Raw genomic sequence first — 9,670 nt, forward strand, 5'->3', positions numbered from 1 at the left:
TAGAGTCAAGTAGTGTTTTTTCCTTATCGACAAGAATCGATAGGCAGTTGTTTAATTCTAAACGTGATATCTATATGGGCATTATTTATATTCCTCCCGAGGGATCATCCTTTAGGAATAAATACAAAAATGACCCTTTTGAATGTATTCTAACAGAAATTACAAAATACTCTAACCTAGGTCATCTAGTGATAAATGGTGACTTTAATGCCCGCACAGGATGTAGAGATGAATGCGTAGATAGTAGTAACCTTGTTCATTTACCTGATCTTCCCACAGACATAGCCTCCAGCGTTCAAAGGCCTAGACAACGTAGGGACACAAAGTTAAATAATCATGGAAAATGTCTGCTGGACCAAGCTACCTCATGCAAATTAGTCATTTTAAATGGGCGAAGTGTCGGGGATAGGCTTGGAAATTTTACTTGTCACACCTATAATGGCCATAGTGTTGTGGACTATATACTAGTATCTGATTACATATACGCACAGGTTTCCTACTTCAACATTAAGCCCCTTAATTGGATATCAGACCACTGCCAGCTTTCACTTAAACTATACAAGAATAGATCTACACTACCATCACAACCAAGTTCGAACAACAAACAGGAAAACAATAACATATTCTCTAAGCCTCCTAAAAAAAGAAAATGGCATAGTGACAGTGATCAGGTTTTAGCTATGTCCCTATCAAATTCAAATATACAAAACCTCCTTACAGCTTTCATGTCATCACCGCCTCCAGCAACACCTCGGGAATGTGATAAACACCTATCTAATTTTTCACACATTTTGAAACTGATAAATACCAACTGTATTAAAGCAGTTAACTACATAATTCTACCTAAAAATCCCTTGTATGATAAAGAATGCAAAGAGGCTAAGGAGAATATTGAGTCATATTATGCCACCTTTGCTAAAACCTCCAGTGATCTTGACAAACACTTCGCACTTTCAGCCAAAAACTGCTACAAAAGAACAATCAGGAGAAAACATCGCAATTACAAAACAGATCAGCTACGCAAACTCGAATCGTTATTGCAGTCAGATCCAAGTAAATTTTTGAAACATTTAGGTCAATTACATAAGACAAACCCATTAAATCTTGACCAGCCAACACCAAATGAAACTCTCAATCATTTCAAATCAATATACAATAGCAAGACAGTTACCCAGCAAACAACTGAAAAACAATAAGAGTACAGGTGAAGACAACATTTCTAATGAATTCATTAAGGCTATAGTTCACCCTACCATTGACCACTTAGTAAAGCTCTTCAATGATCTGCTAAGCTGTGGACACGTTCCACAAACTTGGGCGACATCTGTTATTCACCCATTACATAAGAAAGGTAATAGAGCAGACCCCAACAACTATAGAGGTATTGCTATAAGCAGCTGCTTCGGTAAACTTTTCTGTAAAATACTTAATGAACGAATAACCAAATATTGTGAAAACAATCAAATCTTTGATAAATGTCAAGCAGGATTTAGGAAGGGATTCAGAACATCTGACAACATCTTCACACTAAAGACTATTATTGACAGTTCTAAATCAAAGAAAAAGAAGCTTTATGCTTGCTTTGTTGACTTAAGAAAGGTCTTTGACACTGTTGATAAAAGTATACTAACATCAAAACTAAAAGCATTGGGCGTATCTGGTAATATACTTCGTGTTATAACATGCCTATATAACAATGTTCTTTATAAAGTTAAAACAAGTCAGGGAATGTCGAGCCCTTTTACATCCGATATAGGGGTAAGGCAAGGATGTATACTATCCCCAACATTGTTTAATCTATTTATTAATGATCTTGAATCATATTTTGATAAGGAGAAAAATGGCTTAACACTAGATGGTATCAAGATATGCCACTTACTATTTGCTGATGATCTGGTCCTTCTGTCTGATTCACCAGATAAACTCCAAGAACTTCTCAATGATCTCTCAAATTACTGTGCTGACAATAAATTAACTATCAAAAAAACTAATGTACTTATATTTGGCACAAAAACCCACTACCCAACATTTCAATGGTCAGTAGCAGGGCAGAATGTCAATGTCTTAGACAGATACAATTACTTAGGTGCTATGTTTCATCAAAATTCTAAATTGAAACATTGTGTGGAATCACTTGTAAAAAAAATGGTCAAAGAGCATACTATGTTCTCTCTTCTAATTTGTTCGGAGATAATTTAGGTCCATCAGTTTGCTGCAAAATCTTCAAAGCAGTTATTGAACCTGTTATTCTGTATAACAGTGAAGTTTGGGGAATTGACTTTGCTCTGCTGAGACATGTTGATACTTTTTCTCCAGAAAAACTACAAACAAAGTTCTGCAAACGTACTCTGGGTGTTTCTCTGCAAACACACAACTGGGCACGCAGAGTAGAACTTGGTTTGTACCCCCTACTATTCAAAGTAATTAAATCCAATGTTCAATTTTATAGACATATTTTACAATCTCCAAATGCCATTTTGAAACATGCTTTCAATGAGTCAATAAAAATTGCCAAACACAAAATTGGATGGTACTTTTATAAACTTAATTGCCTCCTAGTTTAACATCAACGAAACTAACCTAACCTCTTCCTCTGTCCTCAAGGACCTCCAACTGAAATTTACTGACATGTTCCATTCCTCTGTTCAAGATAAACCAAATTCACCAAATTCAAGGAACAAACTTAGAACATATAGAAAATTTAAATCAAAAATTAAATTTGAACCAAATCTTGAACATTGCAAAATAAAAAAACACCGTGTCCATTTTACAAAGTTCAGGCTGAGTGATCATAGGCAACAAATTGAACTAGGTAGGAGAACAAGACCACCAACACCTCTGGAAGACCGTCTCTGTAGTCAATGCTCAGTCCTTGAAGATGAAGAGCACCACTTCATGTATTGCTCGAAATATTCGGATGTAAGGTGCCACTTATTTAAGTCACTTTCGACTCAAAATAATAAATTTCAAAGTCTTTCTACAACAGAAAAATTTAACCTCCTGTTTAGAAATGACCAACCTAATAGTATAGAAATACTTTGTTACTATGTATATAATTTCAAACAAGTATAGAACACTTCTTGATCACCCTAGGCCATTGTTATATACATTATATCATATTTGTTTTCTTGTGTCTCACTATATACCCAACATATGTAGCATATAGCCTCTAACTGGTATGATAAGGATCATCTATGTATATTTATATAACATTGTATCATTATGTTTATATTTGTAGTGTATAGAATATTGCCACTGATCCTTAATGGAACATCATGCAATAAAATATCTTATCTTATCTTATCTTATCTGTAGTACCTATGTTAGAGAGTATGGGTGCATAAAGCACATGGAGAGTACTAGTGTATATAGTACATATATCAGAGTGTACTAGTGTACATAGCACTTGGTAGAGAGTACTAGTGTATATAGTACATATATCAGAGTGTACTAGTGTACATAGCACTTGGTAGAGAGTACTAGTGTATATAGTACATATATCAGAGTGTACTAGTGTACATAGCACTTGGTAGAGAGTACTAGTGTATATAGTACATATATCAGAGTGTACTAGTGTACATAGCACTTGGTAGAGAGTACTAGTGTATATAGTACATATATCAGAGTGTACTAGTGTACATAGCACTTGGTAGAGAGTACTAGTGTATATAGTACATATATCAGAGTGTACTAGTGTACATAGCACTTGGTAGAGAGTACTAGTGTATATAGTACATATATCAGAGTGTACTAGTGTACATAGCACTTGGTAGAGAGTACTAGTGTATATAGTACATATATCAGAGTGTACTAGTGTACATAGCACTTGGTAGAGAGTACTAGTGTATATAGTACATATATCAGAGTGTACTAGTGTACATAGCACTTGGTAGAGAGTACTAGTGTATATAGTACATATATCAGAGTGTACTAGTGTACATAGCACTTGGTAGAGAGTACTAGTGTATATAGTACATATATCAGAGTGTACTAGTGTACATAGCACTTGGTAGAGAGTACTAGTGTATATAGTACATATATCAGAGTGTACTAGTGTACATAGCACTTGGTAGAGAGTACTAGTGTATATAGTACATATATCAGAGTGTACTAGTGTACATAGCACTTGGTAGAGAGTACTAGTGTATATAGTACATATATCAGAGTGTACTAGTGTACATAGCACTTGGTAGAGAGTACTAGTGTATATAGTACATGGCAGAGTATGGGTGTATAGAGTACATATGACTGAATACTGGTGTATATAGTTCATATATTGGAGACTACTGATACTCAGAGTGTACTGTTGTATGTAGTACCAATGTCAAACAGCACGGACATATATATATTACTAATGTCAGGCAGCATTGGCATGTATAGTAATAATGTCAGACAGTACTGGCATATATAGTACTAATGTCACACATCATTGGCATATATGGTGCTAATGTCAGACATTACTGGCATACATAGTATTAATCTCAGACAGTACTGGCATATATAGTAGTAATATCAGATATTATTGGCATATATGGTATTAGTGTCACACAGTACTGGCATATATAGTACTAATGTCACGACAGCCGTGGCATATATAGTACTAATGTCAGACAGCACTGGTGTCTACCTCCTGGCAGAACTATTGTTTTATGGTTTTTGTATCAGCAATATCATTATAGTGATCGTATATCAGCTTGCATGTAGTGTCTGTGAGTCTGCTAAAGATTGGCTCTGGGGAGTGCGTGATAAATCATTTATCCCACACCCCCACAGGCTGTATGTATGATAATTGTCACCATTTGGAATGGAAATCACGCTCACATTCCTGCATGTTTTTATAGAGAACCTGCTGTGAAGTGCACAAAAACAGAATTGGGGGAAAGCTTTCAAATTGTCAAGAGGTTTTACATCATTGCTATGAAATGAGAAACAAATGTGGTTGTTATGGCATTAGATTGTCACGTTCAGTCAGGTTGGCCAGCTTGCATGGAAGCAGATTATTTAGAGTGTGGATGCCAGCCGTTCATAATTCACCAGCCACTTTGGAAAGGGAGAAGGAAACAGTGGAACCTACTTTAACATTTTTATTACTGTGAGACTTCTTTTTCAATTTTTTCCCATGAAAATGTTATGAAGTTGACGTTGGCCTTGAAAGGATGTCATTGGGTTTACACAGCTCTCAGGACTGCAGAACATTCACAACGGGTCTATAGCATTCCACTTGGTGTCTTTTTTGTTACTAAGTATTTGATATGTCAGTATTAATTCATTGATTCATTCACCTTAGATTGTATATTTGGGAAAATATATTATTTTTAACACCTTCACTTGTAGTTTATTTCATTTAAAGATTTTTTTTATGATGAATCATATTTCCAAGTGTGACAGTGTTTCTTATGTCATCGCACCATGATAGTGTTGGTAGAAACATGAACTACCACATCCTCACTATCACACCAGAAACACAAAGAGGTGACATCTTCAAGACATTGTCACAGTTACATAAAATAAAGTTAACACTGCAACTACTCGGACAGCAACTGGTAATTCATTCTTTCCAGACAATTAACTTTCATCAAGTCAGGTCTTGTGTTCCTTTTATGGGGATTAGCTGTTGAATTAAACTCCTCCGTCCATGAGGGAGGATGAAGATGCGATGTGAATAGACTTCTCCCTCAACTAGAGGACCTCGCATTGGCCTCCCACTTCATGGGGCAGCACCAGGAGTGAAGTGCCAGATTTACATAATCTGGTTCACTGAAGCGCATGTAATAAACAGCACCACTGCCATTGATCCAGACTCGGGTCACACCTTGCTATGAGTCAGACAGCAAGTTCCTGGCCCAAATAACTGCAGATTCCATCCCCACAAGGGACTACTTCCTGTTTTGTTGATAGTTTACTCATTCTGGATATGTGTGCTATTTATTCTTCTTATCATTTCAGGTAAACTTGTATTTCCTGGGCAAGTTGTGTTGGGGACATGTGGAAGTTGTCAAGCACATGTACCTGACCTCGACTGACATGGCGGAGGACCAACCCTCAGTGCTAATCGGTAGCAGCACCCACAACACGCCTACAACAATAGACAACACTCATTGTGTGTGGAGCTTAGAGCAGAAACTTGTGCCCAGATGGTGGTCCTAGCTTCTCAGGGATACAGATAGGTATTGGTGACTGTTTTGTGTGGTACAGTATGGTCCTCAGGGTGGACCATTGGTGGATCTTGCTGTATCTTTGAGTGGGTGTTGGTGTTGACTTCCAGTAGGCATGTGGGTTAAGCAGTTTATACACAGCAAGAACAAGGACTAAATGTCATAAGAATGTGTATTAATATGAGGCCAAGTCTTCTTGCCCAATGAAAACAAGTTTGTCCCTATAATATGATAGTGTAGATCAGGAGTCCCACACTGACCGAGGAGCAGCACCACCAGTGCTTATCTGACATTTGAGTGAATGCTGCCTCCTGGAGGTGTATACATCTGGTACACATAGGAGTGTGCCATGTCCTTGGCTTTGGGACTTACAAGAAAGGAACTGCATGTACAAGATTGTCATCTGGACAATGTCTGGAATTCTTAGAGATATAAAACTGTCTGTAAGCTGAGAGCAGAATTTGTTCCTGAAAACATCTGTGACGCATGGATAAGGGACATGCAAGAATGGGGTTATAGTGAAGAGGGGGTTGGGGGGACATGTTGTGGGTAGGGGAGGGTCACATACAGGAGTGTTTCTGTAGGTGTGGGGAGTAGGGGGAGATGAGGAAAGGTCACGGTGATAGGCTTGTCTCTGATGATTACCACGGGTGAGGGGGAAGACCAAGATTTGTGTTTGTTTGGAGGGCTGTGTTGAGGGATTTATGGTCACAGGCCTAAGGGAAGCACCAGTTAATATGAATATTCATTGTCACAGATCCATAAATCACTGGCTGATGAATCAGAACATGCTGAAAGAATGACTTGACTGGAACATGTTTTTCTCCTTTGAAATTACGTGTATATATTCTTTGTTCCCAGTACAAACATTTACATTGTTTAAATACTGCTGCTGTCCAGAAGACATATTGTTAGACAAGGGTGTTTGCTTATAATCTGCCTCAAGTTGTTGCTATGGATGTGAGCACAGTTGAACCACTGCTACTTTCACCACTGACAGTGAGAATGCAACAAACATGTATTCATCTTTTCATGATTAAAAGTAGAAAATCATAATTGTCTTTTGTTATTGATTTTTTTCAAATACAGATAAGAGATTTTTATATTACATTCTATTTAGGGACAGAGGCAAATTTTCTAATAAGTGCAAATATATGCATAGTAAGTACATATAAGAGTCGGCATCATGGTTATGTTTTTCTCCAAGTGGTGAATATCTTTGAGGGTCATGTCTCCTCACTTGTACTCCGGTCAAGTTTTGCTCACACTGAAACGTGATCTTGTTCATGCTGAAACATACGTGGTCTTCTGCACACTGAAATATGTGATCATGTTCATGCTGAAACATACGTGGTCTTCTGCACACTGAAATATGTGATCTTGTTCATGCTGAAACATACATGGTCTTCACAGTGAAGCGTGATCTTGTTCATGCTGAAACATCTTCACACTGAAACATAATCTTGTTCATGCTGAAACGTCTTCTTCAAACTGAAACATATGGGCTTCTTCACACTGAAATACACATGGTCTTATTTACACAAATATATACTAGTATTTCTTACTGTGATCCATACAGATCCTTACCTGTGTGCCTTTCACAGATATGTATATAGATCTGAATCATACAGGAACATCCATGTAATATGTAGATCTGAAAGGATACCTCCATGTAATATGTAGATCTGAAAGGATACCTCCATGTAATATGTAGATCTGAAAGGATACCTCTGTGTAATATATAGATCTGAAAGGGAACCTCCGTGTAATATGTAGATCTGAAAGGATACCTCAGTGTAATATGTAGATCTGAAAGGGTACCTCCATGTAATATGTAGGTCTGAAAGGGAACATCCATGTAATATGTAGATCTGAAAGGGTACCTCTATGTAATATGTAGATCTGAAAGGATACCTCTGTGTAATATCTAGATCTGAAAGGGAACCTCCGTGTAATATGTAGATTTGAAAGGGAACCCCCATGTAATATATAGATCTGAAAGGATACCTCCATGTTATATGTAGATCTGAAAGGGAACCTCTCTGTAATTCGTAGATCTGAAAGGGAACCTCCATGTAATATGTATATTGGAAAGGGTACCACCAGATAATATGTAGATCCAAAAGGGAACCTCAGTGTTATAGGTAGAACTGAAAGGGAACCTCCATGTAATATGTAGATCTGAAAGGGAACCTTCGTATAATATGTAGATCTGAAAGGATACCTCCATGTAATATGTATATCTGAAAGGGAACCTCTCTGTAATTCGTAGATCTGAAAGGGAACCTCCATGTAATATGTAGATCTGAAAGGATACCTCCATGTAATATGTAGATCTGAAAGGATACCTCAGTGTAATATGTATATCTGAAAGGGAACCTCTCTGTAATTCGTAGATCTGAAAGGGAACCTCCATGTAATATGTAGATCTGAAAGGGAACATCCATGTAATATGTAGATCTAAAAGGATACCTCTGTGTAATATATAGATCTGAAAGAGAACCTCCGTGTAATATGTAGATTTTGAAAGGGAACCTCCATGTAATATATAGATCTGAAAGGATACCTCCATGTTATATGTAGATCTGAAAGGGAACCTCTCTGTAATTCGTAGATCTGAAAGGGAACCTCCATGTAATATGTATATTGGAAAGGGTACCACCAGATAATATGAAGATCCAAAAGGGAACCTCAGTGTAATAGGTAGATCTGAAAGGGTACCTCCATGTAATATGTAAATCTGAAAGGGTGCCTCCATGTAATATGTAGATCTGAAAGGATACCTCCATGTAATATGTAGATCTGAAAGGATACCTCAGTGTAATATGTAGATCTGAAAGGGAACCTCCATGTAATATATAGATCTGAAAGGGAACCTCCATGTAATATATAGATCTGAAAGGGAACCTCCATGTAATATGTAGATCTGAAAGGGAACATCCATGTAATATGTAGATCTGAAAGGGAACATCCATGTAATATGTAGATCTGAAAGGATACCTCCATGTAATATGTAGATCTGAAAGGGAACCTCTGTGTGGACCCTCACTGTGTTATCAGCTGGTTCTACAGGAAAACAGCTGATTTTAGTAAAGACAGATGCTGGCTCATTCTGAAGAGTCTGCCATGATAAAACAAATAAATCAGCCACTACAGTTTCTGTCTTCAGGTTTTTTACACAAGTCAATCTGTTTTCAAGTCACTCCTCAGCCCTTCTAATAAACACTCATTGTACTGTCATAAAAGGCTTATGATTGTGACGTGTTTCTGATTGTGTGGCATGACAAGCATGAACGACTTGCTTGTAAGTTAGATTTGATTTTTTGTGTGAATAACTGGTTGTGGGAAAAAAAACATTTGGAGGGGTGAGGTGTCCGGGGGGGCGGGGGGGGGGGGGGGCGGAAGGAACAGCTGTGGTGAGGTGTGACCAGGGGACCACAAACATCATTGTACACAGCTCATCTTAGTGACAAATGTTTCATGATATTCCATGATGTTTATATGAAATATATAAT

General features: G+C 37.5%; 1 long non-coding RNA gene across 1 annotated transcript in view; it reads left to right on the plus strand.

The window, feature by feature from the left end:
- The window catches only part of LOC137290926 (uncharacterized), a 122,659-nt gene extending 115,451 nt beyond the window's left edge, over window positions 1-7,208 (plus strand). Inside the window, exon 4 of the long non-coding RNA XR_010957240.1 lies at window positions 5,947-7,208. This is a non-coding gene — a long non-coding RNA (uncharacterized lncRNA). The remainder of the gene's footprint in view (window positions 1-5,946) is intronic.
- The last annotated feature ends 2,462 nt before the right edge of the window (window positions 7,209-9,670 follow it).

This window comes from Haliotis asinina, chromosome 7, assembly GCF_037392515.1.
Source record: "Haliotis asinina isolate JCU_RB_2024 chromosome 7, JCU_Hal_asi_v2, whole genome shotgun sequence".
Taxonomy (NCBI): Eukaryota; Metazoa; Mollusca; class Gastropoda; order Lepetellida; family Haliotidae; genus Haliotis; species Haliotis asinina.